The sequence below is a fragment of the Schistocerca americana genome, chromosome 7 (genome assembly GCF_021461395.2).
Source record: "Schistocerca americana isolate TAMUIC-IGC-003095 chromosome 7, iqSchAmer2.1, whole genome shotgun sequence".
Taxonomy (NCBI): domain Eukaryota; kingdom Metazoa; phylum Arthropoda; class Insecta; order Orthoptera; family Acrididae; genus Schistocerca; species Schistocerca americana.
The window spans coordinates 510,998,367-511,018,793 of NC_060125.1; the positions used below are offsets into that span (position 1 = coordinate 510,998,367).

The 20,427-nt window shown below is 44.5% G+C and overlaps 1 long non-coding RNA gene and 1 pseudogene across 1 annotated transcript in view; one reads left to right on the plus strand and one right to left on the minus strand.

The window, feature by feature from the left end:
* LOC124621926 overlaps nt 1–20,427 on the plus strand; it is a 1,198,997-nt gene that overhangs the window by 478,874 nt on the left and 699,696 nt on the right. The window lies entirely within an intron of this gene.
* Nucleotides 4,385–4,501, minus strand: LOC124623354 (annotated as a pseudogene).

Below are 20,427 nucleotides of genomic sequence, written 5' to 3' on the forward strand. Positions count from 1 at the left end.
ATTACGTGCTCATCTTCTCGCCTTTAGCGTACCGCACTCAGTTACCACATTTACCACATACCAAGCTTCACATCTACGTGTTGCACTTAATTGCATACCATTTTCTGCAAGTTATGTCGTCTGGCAATCTTCTCAAGTCGCTTTGATCGTTTGTGCCTCCTGTTAGTCTATCCTGTCATTTGTTTTCGGTACACTGGACGGACGAACGCCCGACTACGAACTCACGTGGTGCCTCGGATACTGGAGTTAACTGTCCATCAAGTGACATGCTTGTCACAGCTTTCTCCATGCCGTACTCTGAAAGAGCTCACTCTCGAAGAGCTAGTATTTTTGCTAAAAGTGCTGTTCACGTCGAATACAGCGTAACATGCACAACTGATTCTCCAGGACCTACTCTACTCACACCTCTCACCTAGTGACTTCGTCTCGTACTACGAGCGTGCTGCACTTCGACATAGTACTTTTGTTACGAAATTCGCCTCGAAGTACGACGGTCTCAACAAATTTTGGAGTCGTACATCCTAAATTGATCACAATAGTCTAGAGGAATAGCGGAACAGTCCTTCCGACTTCAAAATTAGGTTGTAGTATGTGAATCTGCGTTGTGCGCCTCGCCGAAGCACTTGTGTGTGTGTGTGTGTGTGTGTGTGTGTGTGTGCCTGTATGACGTGAAGGGGCGAGGGGCGGCGGGGGGCAGGGGTCAAGGGCCGGGGGGGGGGGGGGGGGGAAGGGTGGTATTAATGGGCTGTAAACACGTTGAAAGTGTCATCCTCACATTTAACATAACATTTAAGTCTTATACACAGGGGAATAAGTTTTGGGGAGAAGATGGAGGAAACATACATCACCGTTCTGGGCATGGTACTAGTGCAGATGGTTTGCCATTGCCTTCCTCGAACGTGCAATGAAGTATCAAATCTGTATTTGTGTCGCGTAGATGACTGTGATGAGTGTAGTGAAATGTTGCTCTCCTGTTGTTTATGAATAAGGGAAGGGTGCCGGCACACAGACTACTCCTTTGAATAGCACAAAGCGGACCACCGATGTCAACGTCCCCATCCGACGGACAGATCACTTCATGGGAATTCAGTCGGACATTGGCACAAAAACATATCATCAGGAAATTTACGCCAGAACCTTCCTTCACTTTGCTGTGCACGTAGCGGGAGTGAAAATGTTCCACCGCCAGGATTCAAACCAGCCTACCTCCGAGCCAAGCGACACCGCACAAGCGTGCGTTAGCGACCGCCGCTGCGGAGGTGGGTCGTCCTGATATTTGTCCGAAGTAATTTAGAAAAACTGCTAATAGCCTAAATGGGATCTTCCCCCGCAGGACAAAAAGGAGTACATAAAGAATTGTGAATGACCCGTAGCTCGCGTTTTCTCAGGCGTTTGTTGGAGCTTATAGGCAACTTAGCTTTGTGGAAGCGTGGCAGTGGAATTATTTCCACCGTAATTATTTGGCCCGTAGATGCTTTTCATCGCCGAATTTTGAGCCAGAAATCAAGATAAACTTCCGAATCTCCACGCTATGCTACAATGTCAAAACCTTAATTTTATACATATGTATGGCGATTTGAGGTAACAAAGTCCGGTCACTTTCTGCTCTCCCGACGAATTAGGGCTACGCGCTGGTCCTTCTCATACCCAGTGTCCCTTTCACTCCATCACTGCGCAGTAAATACGAATGTAATACCACAGTATTTATTTCATAGACTTTGGGAATTATCCATTGTTTATAAATCGATGAAAAGTTGAGCACCAAAGCGAAAAATGCTCTACGATTCAGTACCTAAAAGTAAAAAAAAGAAGTTATAGATAAGCCAACCCTGCTCCATCAACCAATACAGCGCATGCCACATTGACATCCACGCTCTCAAACTAGGACAATAAATTATTTATTTATTCGTTTATGTTTACCTTGTAGATAACAAATCAGTCTTACCCATCTGAACGTCGTATTTCGTTTTTGGTGAGAAAGTTTGGTGAAGATGATTGCAGTGGGAGAATATAGGGTGCAACTTTGGATTTTATGTTATTGAAGGGAAGATCGCATGATTCGAGTTTAAGGTCCCGACGAAGAGGCGGTCGTTAGAGACGGTGCACTAGCTCGGTCTGGGGAAGGAAGAGGCACGGAAATAGACCTCGTTATTCTCAAAGGAGGCCTCCCGGAATTAGGTTTAAGCAATTTAAGGAAACCACGGAAAACCTAAATATGGATGGCGATGGCCGACGGGGATTTGCATTTGTGTAGTCCGGAATGCGAGTTCGGTATCTCACAACAGCGCCACATCACGTGTTTTCTATTGGTGACGATGACGGAGAGGGAAGAGGACGAAACCCGTTGCCGGTCCATACCTCACTGCTGTCGAATATCAGCGAAGGGGTTGTTGAACTTAGTGTCGAAAGCCGACTTTTATGAAGAACGCATATTTCACACATCGTGTATACCGATAAAGCATTTGTAAACAAGCAGTTGATACCCCAGTTTGTCGTTTGGAAGTACAGGGGACTCGACATAAATAGAATCTTCTTTTCATTTTTTATTTATAAGTTACGTGAACAGTCGCTACATGTAAATGAATAGTCACATTACTATAGAAGCAGTTCGTTCGTAGAACTGCAAGCTAGATTCGTTCACTTGTATTGATCTATTCAACAAATGAAAAGTTCATGAAACTGAAAGGCAAACGAAGAATTTGTATCGCTCTCACAGTGATTGCCAGAGGGACAAGAACTCCACCAAGATACTCGTACAGCGTTAAAAAAATTTATAATCTGAATCTGCAACTGCATCTTCTTCCAGAGCTAAGTCAGAAAAGTGTGAAATTAGTGATTACGAAACCGTTTAATGTCTAGGAGGAAATAATGTGTGGGCAATGTATGACGCAGATAAAAAATACTGACTATTATGACGGTGCCTGAAATTAACTTCATGTTGTCTTCGAAGAAGAAAAAGCAATGATAAAAGCACGAATAATATTCGCAAACCAATTACTGTGTCAAAGTGTCTCGTAAACTTAACCCGCCAGCTGCTTGCGATTACTGTGGTATTGCCTGAGAGATTCACATTCCTTACGACACTCAACTAATAAAACAATTGAAAATTTCCTTTCCCCTACACAACTTCTTCCCAGACGATGCATTAACGTTCTCGTTGACGTCGGTCTAGGGACTACACAGCACTCCATCCCGTCCCTCTTCGGTTGTTTCAACGTCAGAATCCGTTAAGTAAGCTACTTGTCATGGGACACATGCCAATTAGCCTAGTATCATTTACGTGTGGTATCTCAGCTCTTTCGTTCTGTCTGTATGCTGTTTCCAATTCTCTACGATATTTGTAATCTCATTATTTACAAATTAAGCATTCAACTCACGCCAGTCTTCGTTTCTGACATTCACTCTGAGCACCCCTAAAGAATTTCTCGGAAATCTCATCTCGGATGACTGGATCTTTGATTGATCTGTTGCTTGGAGAGTCCAGTTCACACATCCGTAGAGTAGGGCAGAATCTGCCATCACCAAATAAAATCTAATTTTCATCTCTCTGTACGTCACATTTTTCACAGAATACAGATTGTGCCACGTATATGTTGAAATATATTGTGATTTGGGGTGAAGTCTTCTTCATGTTGGTTTGTAATGTCAGATTCAAAATATCTGAAATGTGATACTTCCACCCAAATTAACCATTTATTGCAATTTTACAGCTGAATGGTACTTCCCCTTTGAAAACAATGCCTTTCATCTTTCTGACTCCATTTTCTACATAACTTAGATTTGTGCTGAGGTAGGGCCTTGCAGCTGTCAGATAATTGTGAAACTTCATTGTACATTACCGTCAGCTATTTATCTTTATGCTCAGTGCTACCGGTTTCGATCAGTAGACCATTATCAGGCCAAAGCACATAATGAATCTAAATTGATGTTAGTTATTGCATTTTACCTTCATCACCCTGGATAACCCTTATGTCATCTTCGTTTCAGTGTCATTCCTGACCGGACGTAGTTATGCCATTCCCAAATCACGAGAACAAAGTTGATAATAAGTGTTATAGGTATCAAACTTCATCCATGTCTCACTTCTTACACTGTCTGGATAAATTCTGTTAATTCTCAGTCAGTATTTACTACCACAACTGCGTTGTTTTAGAGACTGCGCTATGCTGTGGGAACAGCGTCCGATAAGGTTTTGGAAGGCCCAAGGGTACCGACCGGCCACCGCGTCATCCTCAACCCACAGGCGTCACTGGATGCGGAGGTGGAGAGGCATGTGGTCAGCACAACGCTCTCCTGGCCGGATGTCAGTTTACGAAACCGGAGCCGCTACTTCTCAATCAAGTAGCTCATCAGTTTGCCTCCCAAGGGCTGAGTGCACCCCGCTTGCCAACAGCGCTCGGCAGACCGGATGGTCACCCAACCAAGTGCTAGCCCAGCCCGACAGCGCTTAACTTCGGTGATCTGACGGAACCGGTGTTACCACTGCGGCAAGGCCGTTGGCAAATTTTGTGCTTACTAGGCAGGTGCGTTAACCAATGCGCCATCCGGGACACTACGCTGATGAGATGCTGACAATACCTAGCTGCGTCCAGAGTATTCGGTAGGAACTCTCTACCAGTCGTGTAGAAAACTCATTTAAATTTTCTAAAGCAACGTAAATCTTTCGACCGAATTCTCTGCGTTTGTCTATTAATCGCCCAAGAGTGAAGACGCCACCAGATGCAATTCTCCTTTTCCGAAGCCGCTTTTGTCTTTGGGGAGGGTTAAGGTCACCTTTTAAAAATCTGTTCTTGATTATTGTATTGTCTCTCTTGTAACCTCACTCAAATAAACTAATACAGCGGTAGGTTTTGCACTTATTTATCTTCTATTATTAAAATAGTTTGTTAGTTGCTAATTTGAAACTTTTAAGTACGCATCTAGTAATGAGCAAAACATTATGACTACCTGCATAATAGCACGTTGGTCCATCTTTTTAAAGCAATACAGTTGCGATTTTGAGTGACATGGATCTGACAAGTCCTTGTTAGGTTCTCGGAGGTATGTGCCACCGGATGTCTCCCGTAAATTACGGGACGGTGATTTCTGGATGAGGAGCTGGTTCTCGATAGCGTCCTAGATGTGTTGCATCGGGTTCACATCAGCCGAATCTCGAGGCCGCGACATCACCGTGACATGCTCCTCAAATTACTGTAGCATACTTCTGGCCTTGTGACACGGGCAGCCGCGCGGAGTGGCCGAGTGGTTTGAGGCTCCATGTCACGGATTGCGCGGCCCCTCCCGCTGGAGGTTCGAGTCCTCCGTCGGGCATGGATGTGTGTGTGTGCTGTTTTTAGCATAAGTTAGTATAAGTGGTGTGTAAGTCTAGGGACCGATGACCTCAACAGTTTGATCCCTTAGGAATTCACACAATGGACACGGGCAGTTATCCTGCTGGAAGATCTCATCGTCACTGGTTAAGACATGAAGCACGAAGAACGATGCGCAACAATGGTCATGAAGTCAACAGCTGTCGTGGTGTCTCGGATCAGTACCACAGGTTCCAAGGAAGCCCTCTGTAGCATAATACTGGTCCCACCAGGCAACGTCCATGGCGCGATGCACATTTTGGGCGGCCATTTGCCTCGATAACAGGGTATCCGCACACGACCATCAACCCGGTGTAGCAATGAACGTGCTTCAATCCGACCAGGCGACGCGTTTCCACTGATCGCCGGTCCAGTCTCGATATTCCTGTACCCACTGCAAAAGTAACTGTCGCTTGCCCAACATGGGAAGACATGGACTCGTCTGCCGCGGAGCCCAATATTAAACACTGTGTACTGAACGATGTGTTCCAAAAAAACTCGCGCCTGCGGCAGCATTGTACTCTCTCATCATGTCCGCCACTGACCGCTGCCTGTTCCGTTTTACAAAGCGAGAAATTCTTTGGCCTCCAGGTTCTGTGATAATGCGTAGACGCCCAACACCTTGTAGCCCTCTCATGGTTTCACAGTCCTTCAATCAGTTTCCATGTACACTTATGGGAGTTGTGCGCGAACGGCTAACAAACTTCGCCGTTTACAAGGTGCTAGTCCCCACTCTATCCTTGAAAGTTGTTTATGTCAGTGGATTACCCCATTCGCGATCAGTATCGACGCTACAATGACACCCCATTCATCACTGATACACTAACACATTTTGTCTTACACCGTCGCGTGCCTACAAAGACACCAAGCGGCATTCAGTCTCACAGTGGGCACTAGACACCAGCGTACTTAGACAAATGCTTACAACGTTAAATGCTTCTCAGTATACACCGAGGTGACAAAAGCCATGGGATACCTCTTAATGTCGCGTCAGACCCCCCTTTTGCAGGGGCAGTACAGCAAATAGATGTGGCATGGAGTCAACAAGTCGTTGCAAGTCCACAGCAGAAATATTGGGTATGCTACTTCTATAGCAGACCATAATTGCGAAATTGTTGCCAGTGCAGGATGTTACGCACAAACTGACCTCTCGATTATGCTCCATAATTGTTTGAAGGAATTCATGTCGGGCTAACTGGGTGGCAAGAATGTTCTAAAAACTGGTGACATGGTGCATTGTCACCCATAAAAATTCCATTGTTTGGGAATATGAAGTCCGTGCAGTGTGTCTCCAAGCTGAACATATCCTTTTCCAGTGAATGATCGGTTCAGTTGAAGCAGGGGACCCATTCCATTCCATGTAAACGCAGCCCACACCATTATGGAGCCACCACCAGCTTTCACAGTGCCTTGATAACTTGGATCCATCGTTTTGTGGGGTCTGCACCACACTCGAACCCTACCATCAGCTCTTACCACCTAAAATCTGAGACTCATCTGCCAGCCACGGTTTTCCAGTCGTCTAGGCTCTAACCGATACGGTCACGAGCCTAAGAGAGGCGCTGCAAGCGATGTCGTGCTGTTAACAAAGGCCCTCATGTCGGTCGCCTGCTGCCATAGACTGTAACGCCAAATTTCGCAGCACTGTCCTAGCGGATACGTTCGTCTTACGTCACACATTGATTTCTGCGGTTACTTCACGCAGTGTTTCTCGTCTGCCAACACTGAGAACTCCACGTAAACGCCGCTGCCCTCAGTCGTTAAGTAAAGGCTGTCGCCCACTCCGTTGTCCACGGTGAGAGTTAATGCCTGAAATCTGGAATTCTCGGCACACTCTTGAGACTGTGGGTCTCAAAATACTGAATTCCGAAACAGAATGTCCTATGCGTTTAGCTTCAACTACCGTTCCGTGTTCGAAGTCCTGTCATGCAGCCATAATCATGTCGGAACCGTTTTCACACGAGTACAAATGACGGCTCTGCCAAGGCACCGCCCTTTTATACCTTGTGTACGCGATACTACCGCCACTTGCATGTGTGCATATCGCTATCCCACGACTTTTATCACGACAGTGTACGTCGATAATGTCTCCTGCTATTAAGCTTGTATCGCTGATTTACATTGAAAATACGATCGTGAAGCTATCGAAAGTAGTCGTTGAATCCATAGATTTGTACATATTATAGAAATGGGTGTACATACATGTGTATATATGTATGTATGTAATTATGTTCTATGTCTCCTCCTAAATCACTGAACCGATTTCAACCAAACTTAGTGCACACATTATTTACCGTCTGGAAATCACCGCTGTTGTGGTAAGAATCACCTGCCTATCAGAGATGTGCGATAGAAGTGGGTGTGAAGAACAATGTAGCCCACGATGTGCGGATACTCATATTTGAGTCGTCTAGTATTTGAGGACGAGAACACTTAGAGCCTTGCAACGAGCTTTACACATTATTTAAAACCTTAAGAAAAAATTTTCTCGCTCACGGCCTCCACAAAATGATGAAGGGAATAAAGTTTCTCTCTTACTACATTTTCGCTGTTAATGCATAAAACTGCCGCATGAAGCATGACGCTTTAATTTATCACTTCTTAAACTACTCTATTCGCGACACTTTTGCAGACAGTACCTATATATGTTGCTGACTGTGCCTAGAAAGCTATACCAGTGTACGACACATAGTTCAGGAGATACTTCATAAACACTGAGAGGCTTGAAAAACTGTCACATAATTTATTACTTCTTTACTACTAACTCTGTTCACAACACATTTCTTAGATAGTAGCCACATATATTACTGCATGTATCTGCAAAATTATATCCTCATATAGCATATAGTAAACGTTGAGCTGCATGAAAAGGAAACTGCAGGACGAAATTCGCTAGAGATGCAGATGAAATATGTGCACAAATACATGTGAAATATGTTAAATAAATGCGGAATACATTTGACATGTGTATACGCGGGCCAAGCCAAGGTAAAAAGCTCATCCTAAACATCAGAAATGATTTCAACCAAATTTGCTACACATATCATTTACGATGTGGAAATAAATACTGTGGTGATGAGAACCTCCAGCCTCCTATTTGGGTCACCGTGTTAGCATGGAAGAGATGGGGGTGGGAGAGATAGATAGATAGGGAGGAAGAAGGAGTAGATGGACACAGATAGGGGGAGGAGGAAGTGGACAGAGAATGGGAGGGGGAAATGGACGAAGGGAGGTGAGAGGACAAAATGTACAGATGAGGAATGAGGAGAGATGGACAGAGACAGAGGGATGAAGAAATAGGCAGAGAAAGGCTGGGGAGGAGGAGATGAACAGACAGGATGGAAAGAAGAAATGGACAGAGAAAGGGAAGAGGGGAAGATGGACAGAAACAGGGAAGAGAGAAGATGTACAGAGAAAGGGAAGAGGAGGAGATGGGCAGAGAGAGGGTGGTGGAACCGATGAACAGGGAGAGGAGGTAGGAGGAAATGGAATTAGAAGGGGACGAGGAGATGGGCAGAGGAGGGCGATAGAGAGAGGAGGAGGAAACGGACAGAGAGAGGGGCAGGACGAGATGGACGGAGAGTGCGGCTGGAGGAGGTGGACACAGAGAGGGGGTGGAGGAGAGGATAGAGAGGGGGGTGAAGGACAAAAGGAAGATTAGGGTTTCACGTCACGTCGACATCGAGGTCATCAGAGATGGAGCACAAGCTCGGATTATTTCAGGGATGGGGAAGGAAATCAGTCCTGCCCTATCGAAGGACCCATTCAGGCATTTGCCCCAGAACAATTTAGGGAAATCACGGAAAATTCAAATCAAGAAGGCCGGACACGAGTTAGTACCGTTGCCTTTCGGAATGTGAGTCCAGTTTGGTAACAACGGCGCCACCTCGCTCGGTGTGCGAAGGTGGAGGATAACCGGGGCGGGTGGGCGGGGGGAGGGGGGGGGGGGGAAGGAGGAGATGAACTAATAGATGATTGGAATAAATACGTGCTCGGGTAATGCCGGATACTCAGCTAGGAGAATCATATTGCAGCCTATCGTCTGTCATGTCGTCCTTTTTCTAATCGTCCACCAGGCGTTGTTATGTGTGTGGGGCAGCACAAGCGCATTTGAGCGTTGGCCGACAACCACCAGCCGCGATGTCCTAGGTGGGACCAGTTCGCGCTGGCCCCATGTTGGCGGCCGCGCCGTCTTTTACGGTTGGCAACATAAAAGAGGTGGTGCGGCAATTACGGCGCCGGTTGGCCAGGACGCAGTAGCGGCGCGGCGCGCGGCCGTTCCGCGTTTATCGCAGCTGACCGGGAGGGCGGCCGCAGACGACCGCTGCGCTGCGCTGGGACATCTCCAGGGGGAGGCGCGTGACCGCGTCCAGCTCCAGGGAAAGGCGCCACTGCTCTGCGCAACACATGTGTGACTCAGTTTAGGTTATGCACGCCACACAAGCAAGTGCCATCGATGTGCATTATCGTGGCGTTCATCCGTACTAGAACCAGTAAGCCAATGATCCTTTGCTTAAGCTCCCTATTGACTGATGTTGCGGTGGCGACCGCTAGAAAACATTCTATACAAATCTCCCATGTATCTTGACCACCCCAAACAATTTTTTATTCAGAGGCGAAGTAAAAAAAATGTATCAAGAAAATGTTGTTTAGCTGCCAGAGAATACCAACCAGCGTGATTCCATTTCTATAGTAACTGAAATTGCTTGTTAGCCGACGTGTCACTTGCCGCTACAGGATTGCCACATCGGCTGCCACTCGGTTGAAGGCGATACGCAAACACCACGGGCCACTTCACAAGTGCTGAAGTGGTGTCACATGTAACGCGGGGTAGTGTTGGAAACGGCTGTCCTCAGGTATGACGGGAGCGCGAGATGTTCTGTCCGCAGCCGATTTTAAGTGACCAGTGACTGAACTGCACCAGACGACGCATTTTGTAGCTCCGAATTTACACTCATGTCCTAATTTAAGCACAACCTAACCTGAGGCACAACTACTGATCACGCTCACTTTGTTCACGGTGATTAAAGCTGACCGCTACGAGAAAACTCAAGAAAGAAAAGATTCAGTTCTAGCACTAAAAGCGACCTGTAATTTCTCACTCTCAGTGGTTACCTCAAACTATCTTCACACTGGTTACACGAGCAGACGCGATACCAAGCGATGAGCAGACCTGTTTGGCACTCGGTTACAGGTTATATGCGACCCAGACAGATTCCAAACGAGAAAAGTATGATAGGAAGAAAGTGAAAGAGCAAATAAAGAAAGTCAATAAGATTAAAATGACGCAACGAACTACTAAAAATAAAAAAATACATGTAAGTCAATTAATTGAATAAAAATGGTAATCTAAGTCATATTGATAGAGAGTTAAAAACAAAATACTGTATTACTTGGCGAGATTCGAATCCACGACGTTTAGACACGAAGAGTAAATTAAAGTCGTATGGCATGAATTGCACCCTTCCTTCGAGAAGTATGGGGGCTTCGTGCTTAAGTGTTTCTGTGAAGTGTAGATGACCTATGGTGTGTATGGGTGCAATGCAGGGTACTGTTCGTGTTGGAGATGGTATGAGAAGGGAGAGGGTGTAAGCCTATGCCGGCACATAGCCTGCTCCTCTCGAAGAGCACCAATTAGGCTGCCGAACTTGACGTCCCCATCCGACGGACGGATCACCACAGCGCCGCATGCTTACACTTATTTGACACTGCGAAGAGGTCTGGCGCAAAGGTGACCACGGACTTCACGCCATTATCCACATTGTTCAAAAATGGCTCTGAGCACTATGGGACTTAACTTCTAAGGTCATCAGTCCCCTAGAACTTAGAACTACTTAAACCTCACTAACCTAAGGACACCACACACATCCATGCCCAAGGCTGCACATTGTTCCCTCTGCCGTAAAGGCAAAGGAAAAATTGTCAGTAGCATGTGGCGTACCCGGACGGTTACTCATACAAGAAACGCCCACGCCAGATGGTGCTTAACTTTGGTGATCGGACGCAAACCTGGTGTCTCAACCTTGGTACAACAATACCTAATTTTAAATTGTACCCTACATTTTTTATTCGTCAGTCCACTTCCTCTCTTCAAGATCTGTTCAAAATCGCTTCACCAGTGTGCCACTGCTATAAACACAACGCTACTAAAAACATCACTCAAAACTGACTGACTATACTGTATTAGTATACTGTACAAGCACTGTGGGTAATGTAAGATGTGCACAAGCTGGAGTTAACAGTAAACTAGTGGAAACTCAAGAAAAATGGACAGTGTTCACCATGTTAAGTTGGAAGTTTATATGAGTACAACATATACAAACGAAGAAAAAGCACACATGGTACTCACCTGTGGAGAATGTAAGTTACCAGAGAAGATGGTTGACTGAATGCTTAGTGTTCGTTTCTGTGCGTTTTCTTTTGGCTACTGTCAACTCCAGCATGTGGATCTGCGACTACCTGCACTGTGCACAAGTTCAGGACAGTCAGTCTTCTCTTACGCTTCTAATAATTTAGTAAATGGTCCACTGTGATAAGTTTTTGAACTGGTCTTGAGGAAAGGAAGTGGATTACCGAATAAGAAATAATGTCTGATATTTAAAAAAGACGATCTGGTATTCTCATCATCATAACTAACACAGTCACAAGCAAGGCAGTCGTATTAGTTAATGTCCCTTTGGTAGCTAAACAATATTTGCTTGATACATTTTTAGTTTTGCTTCTAAACATAAAGCTATTTGCAGTAGTCATGATAAACAGAACACTGTGTGTTCAAATGTGTGTGAATTCCTACGGGGCAAACTGCTTAGGTCTTCGGTCCCTAGACTTACACACTACTTAAAGTAACTTAAACTAACTTATGCTAAGAACAACATGCCCAACGGAGGACTCGAACCTCCGACGGGAGGTGCCAGCAGTGTGTGACATGACTCCTCAAACCGTACAGCCACTCCGTGCAGCACTCTGTGTGTATCAGCAGTTCATGTACGCCATGTAGGCAACGTACATGACGTTTTCATATATTTTCTCGACATTATGCCAGTGATACCACAGTATCACACACTTTTAGTTTGTTTCTAAATTTTAAAGTTGTAAAAAGTTTCTAGATCCTTGTTTCAATCTTTTATTTGTAATGGTTAAGTCTTGTTAAAGTAACTCACATTCCCTGTAAGGTATAGGGAATGTAGCTAGGCCTTTACAGCTGCCAGACCTCTGCTATTTACTCAGGAGACTGCTCAGCTCGTAACTGATACAATTCAGTATGACAATTCACTGCTGCCTCATATGTTACACAGATTACAGTTCTTTATCACTTCTTATTGTATTGTGCCATTATTATTGTATTAATTTGTTTCTGAAGATCAGTTTTTATATTCAAATGTTGTCTAATGGCGGTCTGCTGCTCGAAAGCGCAAAAAATTTGTTACATAAAGCAGAGAGTGTGTATAAAACAGTCTGGGATATCCTCCCAAACACCTGGATCAATTTTAACCAAACTTGGCATAAAAGCAACAGGCCTTCCGAGTATCAAAACTGTGAATTTTTTAAGCTCCTGGCTCCGACAGGAGTGGCGACATGGACAAAAAGTGTTTTTCCAGCCCCTGACATACAAGCTGCCCTGCACAACACATATGTTATGTGGGAACAGTGAATACACGCCAAGTCAACCTACCTTGATGGGGGCCCTGCCTCCCAGGGGCAAGAAAGTTTTCTTGCCCCCAACATATAGGCTGCCCTGCATGACAGTTGTATTTGAGTAGTATCGGCCTGATTTATCGACTTGCTTTGCATGACAACCTTTATGTAAGGTGCAATTAAACGATTTTCAAGCCTTGATCTGTAGCCTGCCCCACAAGACAAGTGTATTGTATGAGTAGTATTGTACTGCAGGGGCTCTACATGCTGATGAGCATGATGGGGGACAGGTTGAGATGGAGAGAGGAAGTGATGAATAGAGTATGGGGGAGGAAGAAATTGACAGGGAGAGAGGTGGAGGGGGAGATGCATGAGGCATGTGGGAGTTGTAGTGGGGTAGTGGGCAGGTGGAAAAGGGAGAGTGGGTGTCAGAAATGGAAAAAGAAATGGAGAGGAGGATATAGTCAGAGGGAGGGGGAGAAAGATATAGTCAGAGAGAGGGGTGAAGATAATGGACAAAGAGAGATTAAGAGACAGAGAGCCACAGAGGAGACAGAGAGAAAGAGGTGGGAGGATGAGACTGACAGACAGAGGGAGGACGAGTTGGAACAGAGAAGGAGAGGAGGAGGTGTATTTAATATATATTTCGAATGCACACACGGGAGAAGCCACGAGGAAAAGGCTAGTATTAGATAAACGTGACTGAGATTGCTTTTCACAAACCAGGGAAAGAGCTGAGAATCTGCCCACAGCCTCACTTTGTAATGCCATTTCCTTTATAGAATATCTATCATTTCTAGAGAGTGAAGAAAACTAAGGTACTGCTGGCAGGTCTAAGGTGCAATGAACTCAGGAATGCTATAGCGCGGACGACAAGCAGCGACGGTGTGGCCAAACAACAGTACGAATAGTGTCAAATGCACTGACGAGACAAAATATGCACTGTCCTCCGAGGTCTGGTGGCGCTGCAGTCACGTGGCATGCAAGGAAACCACGAAAGTACATAAGTGGAGCAGAGACGAATCGGAAATCATTCTAGCGACGATACGAGCCCTAGATAGGGGGATCCACTGACGTAAACGACTTTGATAAATCGTAGACCGTTATGGCTCAGAGCCTGGGGATTAGTATCTCGGAGACGGCGAAGCTGCTCGGCTTTTCGCATGCTATTGCCATGAGCATCTACAGAAAGTGATTGAAGGACGGTGAATCAACGAGTAGATGACAATGTATTGGACGTTCACGTCTCATCATAGGACATGGACGTCAAAGGGTGACTCTCTCTGTAAAGAGACATAAGAGGCGACTTGTATGCTCGAAACATGCACCGCGCCGGGAACGCAGGCCGCTGGAGTCTATATAGTGCTATGAGAGACATTCACCTGGACTTCCTAGGGACCTGTGATAGTAATCTAACGCACCACGACAACTGTGTACTACGTGGACATTATTTCAGACTACCGCATTCTTCCATACTTGATGTGTTCCATAACCAGAATTGTGCTACAGTGGTTTGAACAGAAGGACAGTGAACTCACGTTGATACTATGGGCATCAAATTCATCTGAACCTGTTGGAGAGGCTGTCGGGTGCAAGCTTCATGGCCACGTACCAACGGTCTGTAAATTGAGGAAACGCGTGAGTTTTTTGTAGACATCTGGTGCCATATATCTCTGGAAATCTACCAAGGATTTGACGAATCCATGCAATGCAAAATCGCTGCTTCGTTGTGTTCCACAGGTGCCATATGGAGATCCACAATGCGGCCCCTTTCAGAAATTTTGTGATTTGGTGATGACGGTGTCTCACACAAAGGCGCAGCATCTCCGTGCACTTCACAGTGATCACTCAACATCTGCGCTCTTCACGCTCCTCATATACCTTTCCATGCCTTATAGAAAACACTAAACACGAACAACAGTAATGCATCCTGGTGTCCACTTTATCTGTCACAGAGTATTTCAACTACAATCATTTACATATCCGACAATGGTAGTACGTGTACGAAGTCGCAGAGTCGTCTGACCATGTCTTCCGGATACTTCACTTTTATGTCAGGCAGTGTATAGAAAAAACTTAGCACTTCATGTAATAATAACTATCGAATCAATGTCATCTGCGCACGTAATTTCCACTGTACGTCCATCAGGTGTGATATTTGTGAAATGCACAGGCACTGGAGGTGAAACTGCTGCTCCACCAGGCCACTACACACTCTGTCTGTAGGAGAGTGCACTTCATGATCATGTTGATGGGTGTTTATTGAAGAATCATCTTCTAAACGATCCCACACCATCTCTTAAAGTTCCAGTGTGCGAACAATTCCTTGTCAAGAAGAGCTACCTGTTCACAGTCATTTGAATGATCAAATTTCACGTAACTTCTGAAATTTTCCCGGCGTATTTCTTCTTCTAATAATTTACGGGTATACAGCCGGATCCCGTCGACATTCTGCCACGATATTTCGGCCCAGAGACGTCCAGCCATCATCAGGTGAGTACGCAACTACTGAAGAGCCCAGGTGCAGTTGCGGTATTTATGCCGAATCTCGCGCATGCGAAATGTACTGCCATCCTACAGCGCATGCGTCAGGTGTTGACATGCGCGGCATAGCCGAGTTGTATGTGCTGCCCTCGGTGGTGAAAATAAAAGATCATCTAGTCATTGAGTATCGAATGACGCTGTCGATTCCGCTGTGATTGTATAATTTTAATCACAGGATTCTAATTTTTATCCAGCTGAAAGCGGTTATCACGATTTATAAGATTATCGGCAAGACGTATTTCCACTGATTCTTTGACTACGGAATCCCAAAATCCGGAAACCGGAGCTAAAATTTTTGTTCCACTGTATTGAATTGAATGTCCCAATGAAATACAGTGCTCTGCTCTTGCCGATTTTGACGGTTGCCGCAGACGGGCGTATCTTTCATGTTCTGTACATCGTTCATGGACAGTTCTTGTCGTCTGTCCAATATATGCAGAGCCACATTCACAGGGAATTTTGTAGACGCCTGATTTCTTCAGTTGTAAATCGTCTTTAACGGATTCAGTAGTTGTGTACTCACCTGATGATGGACGGACGTCTCTGGGCTGAAATATCGTGGCAGAATGTCGACGGGATCCGGCTGCATACCCGGAAATTATTAGAAGAAATTTCACGTAATTTTCTAAACACAACGATAATTATTGTATCCAATTAGGATGTCCTCTGAGGCTAAAATTTTCTCTGTATATTCGATCGGCTTTCTAGATACCACAATCTGCTGCACCGTACATTAAATGCGTGTATGCAAGTGCTGTAAACACAAATGCCCCATCTTCGACAAGCAGTCGTGAACTACAAACAATGATGAAATCCATCCTGGAAATTCGTAGTGCATTGTTTTCCAAGGTACCGCCTCTAATTTCAATGCAGAATGGCTTTCTTTTGGTAATGAAACATGGGGCTTTCACGCATTAGTCATACAACTTCCACCGTCTGAAAGATGTATTTATGGACAATGCTTCCTTACATCATAGTACTTTGTGTGTGATCCATCACATTCTTCATAATTGTATCTAGTAGTTTGTGATACTCTGTAAAACATGAACTTAATGCTTCAGCACTGATATGCCGGTTGTCGGCATTTGTTATAAAGAATTTCTCCATATTCTTTTAATTACCTATCAGATCGTAACTGAGCCACTTTAAGTACTCCTGGATTATGTAAGTGCAGTAAACAGCGTTTATTCTGTATGCATCAGCTGGTGTTAATTAGGGCCCTGAAAGTAATGACTAAATTTTCTACTCTGTGTATTCGGTATTGTCGAGATATGTATCCAGTACTAAATATTCCTTATTCATAATTTTCTCTAATGAATGTTATTATTTATAAATATTTGTTGTGAATATTCTCTGCATGAATATGATTGCGTGCAGCAATCACACATTGAGTTATTTCTGGCTGTTCCCTGGAAAAAGGGCTGCACCATTTGCTTCTTTTCCGCTACATGATGATTGCACTAAACAATGAGAAAAATACTAAATGATCGTTAACAAGAACTCGTGTGAATCGTAGACATCCGAGTCGTTGTAAAATAGAAGTAATCCCTCCATCAAATAAGATCACAGTTTAATTTTACAATCTCTCTGAAAACTTTGTAGGCGCTACAGTCTGGAACCGAGCGACCGCTACGGTCGCAGGTTCGAATCCTGCTTCGGGCATGGATGTGTGTGATGTCCTTAGGTTAGTTAGGTTTAATTAGTTCTAAGTTCTAGGCGACTGATGACCTCAGAAGTTAAGTCGCATAGTGCTCAGAGCCATTTGAACCATTTGAACACTTTGTAAGGAACATATACAGGTCGAACTAATTTACTCGTAGACATACCCTAAAGTTCTCTCACAAACCACTCACGCCACATATTGCTTGTTCACGGATTTCGAACTCACGAGACTAATGAAACCGCCGGCCGAAGTGGCCGTGCGGTTAAAGGCGCTGCAGTCTGGAACCGCAAGACCGCTACGGTCGCAGGTTCGAATCCTGCCTCGGGCATGGATGTTTGTGATGTCCTTAGGTTAGTTAGGTTTAATTAGTTCTAAGTTCTAGGCGACTGATGACCTCAGAAGTTAAGTCCCATAGTGCTCAGAGCCATTTGAACCATTTGAACTAATGAAACCTTCCTGAGAATAAGGAATTAGAGGCTTTCGAACTCTACTGACACGAACCAAGCTGGACGTGAACTGCATGCGGGAAAGAAAACATGTAACAAAATACATTCAGCACTTCGTGTCACTGCCGACAAGGTTCACTGAGAAAATGAAATAGGAAGAATTCGACAACTGCAGAGTCTGAAAGACCTACGTGCGGCGAAGAAGACACGAGGTCAACGATAGGTTTGCCTCACTATGAATCCGCTGAGAATAACGAATCGGATAAGGAAACTGCCGATTCGGCCTGATTTCAACATGAATTGTGTGTGAGGAAGAAAACATGCGAGGAACAACATTCCAGGCACTAACGAAAAGGTACTCAGAGTGTAGTGACATATCCACAACTCAGTAATGAATTCATGCGATATGCAATAGCTCTGATCAGAATGACGTAATCCCACCATTCTGTAGCGCCGGTAGTTGCAGGTTCCACGCACCGGCCGTAGTACCCAGGTACTTCCTACAAATGGGAGTGAATTTGCTTCTTTATGTTAATGGTGAAACGACACGACAACGTTACATCGCTGTTTTAGAATTTAATAACTGGCGTTGTTCATTAGTGACTTTTCGCCCCCCTGTGAATCCAGAGATCCGAAGAATCTGGGTTGAATTCTCAGTTGGATGTAGAAGTTTTGCGAAACTTGAGGTGCCTCGCTTTCATCAATGATTTGGTTCGTAGAAAATACCTGTTGTAGTTCGCCCGAAAGTGTCCATTTGGAACTATGTTAGAGGACAAACTGTTCATCACAGGTGTTTTAGGCAAGAAAAAGAGCGGTGGCGATGTGCAGCCTTTGTACCGGTATTACAAGTTAATGTCCTGAGTTAAATTTTCAAACCTCTTCGGCGACGTCTTGAAAAGCATTTTCAGTGTGTAGAAGTGCAACCAGAAGTACAAGGGTTGGTTATAAAGTTTTCATTATCACCTCGAAAAAAATCCACCTGATCCCCTGAATTTTCGTAATGGTGTTAGTCCTTCCGTACATATTCACCACTAAACGCGACACACATTTCCCAACGATAGATGGATAGCAAAGATCTTGGATGTAAAAGTTTGCATTTTGGATTTTTAGGAAGTGTTTCGCCTTGAAATTCACCTCATTGTTACTCAGGAAATGCTTGCCACGCACTGAACGCCGAATCAGAAGAATAAATGGTCAGGCAAAATTACATAGCCAAAAGAAGCGTTGTCCTCTGCAGACTGAGCTCGGGCGTTGTCATGGAGTAAAATCACCACTTTGGACAACTAGCCGCAATGCTTGGTCTTCACAGCCCCCGTAACCTCGTCAGGATATTTCGGTAGCATGCTGCTGTGACCGTTTACCTTCTATGAGGCTAATCTGTTGGCACAACACCGTGTCAATCCCCCCCCAAAAAAAAAAAAAAGAAACATTCAGCATCGCTTTGCCCGATGATGGTACGGTCTTCGCTGGTGAATCCACCTATTTTCCATTGCTTGCTTCACTCCTTTGTTTCGGAGTCATAATGTTACACTCATCACTCGTTCATTGTCAGGAGACGGAAAAAAAAGTCAGGCAACGACTTTTGTCATGTTCTAAATGTCGTGCAAGAAGTTGAAAACTGATCCTTCACTGGTTTTCATATTTTCCATTATGACCTCGATTGTGACACGCCAGTCTTAGAGCACCACGGGCTCCACTTCCCTCATCGTATCTGGTTCTTCACAGAGGGATGGTCTACAAATTGGTTGTTCCTCTTGCAGATTGTGTTAAGCCCGGTGACTGTGCCATATATTCGAGATCTCTGTGACATTCTCTTCCAACGGTGTCCACATTCTGGCCCTAATAGGCCAGTCGGGACTGACCGACCGCCGTGTCATCCTCTGCCAATGGCGTCATTCAATGCGGTATTGAGAGGCATGGGGTCAGCCCATCGTTCTCCCAACAGTTGACGACTTTCTTCACCTTGGAGACGCTGCTTATCATTCAAGTAGCTCCTCAATTGGCATCAGTAAGCTGAGTGCACCCCGTACGAGCCCTCCCACAAAGAGAATATCCCTGGCAGTACCGGAAAGCGAAGCCGGACCCTCCGTGTGGCACCGGAACACACTGATCTCTGAGTTACGGGGGTGGCATTTTAATGGCGAACCTCAGACTCCAACACAGTTAGTTGGTTCATGTTCCACAGTTCATTTGAAGGATTTTTTTTTTGGTCAAAATTATGTGGAACTACTCAGTTTATAGGATATGTACACATGGTTAGCTTCAGTAGATGGTTACATGCCACCATTTACAAGTCTCTAAATGGCACAATGGCCTAAATTTAAGATTTACCACCAACATTAACCCATTTATTTTTCAGTGCTATCCATTCAACTACATTTAAAACTAGAATATCCTTTCTGTGCATCATTCTTTAAATAAAACTTTGCCTGTGAAATAGAAGGAATGGCGAGAAGATATGATTTCAGTTTAGAATCAAAACTTGCTTCTTTGAGTGTCTGACATTTCACGTTATTGGGGAAATCATCAAAATAAATTTTTTTAATGCGTCTTTAACTGCTTTATGAGTTGCTGAAAGTTTTAATAATCAGTAATAAAGATCATTTTCCTTCTAGTGTTGTAGTTATGAACATCGCTATTCTTCTCAAATTCTGATGGATTATTTATGATGAATTTCATTAGCAAACGTATGTAATTGTAACTGTGCAGTGAAAATGACAAACTCGTTAGAGAGAAAAAGACGACTTGGAGTGAACATCACATGATATTCTTAATTCTCGCTTTGGTTATA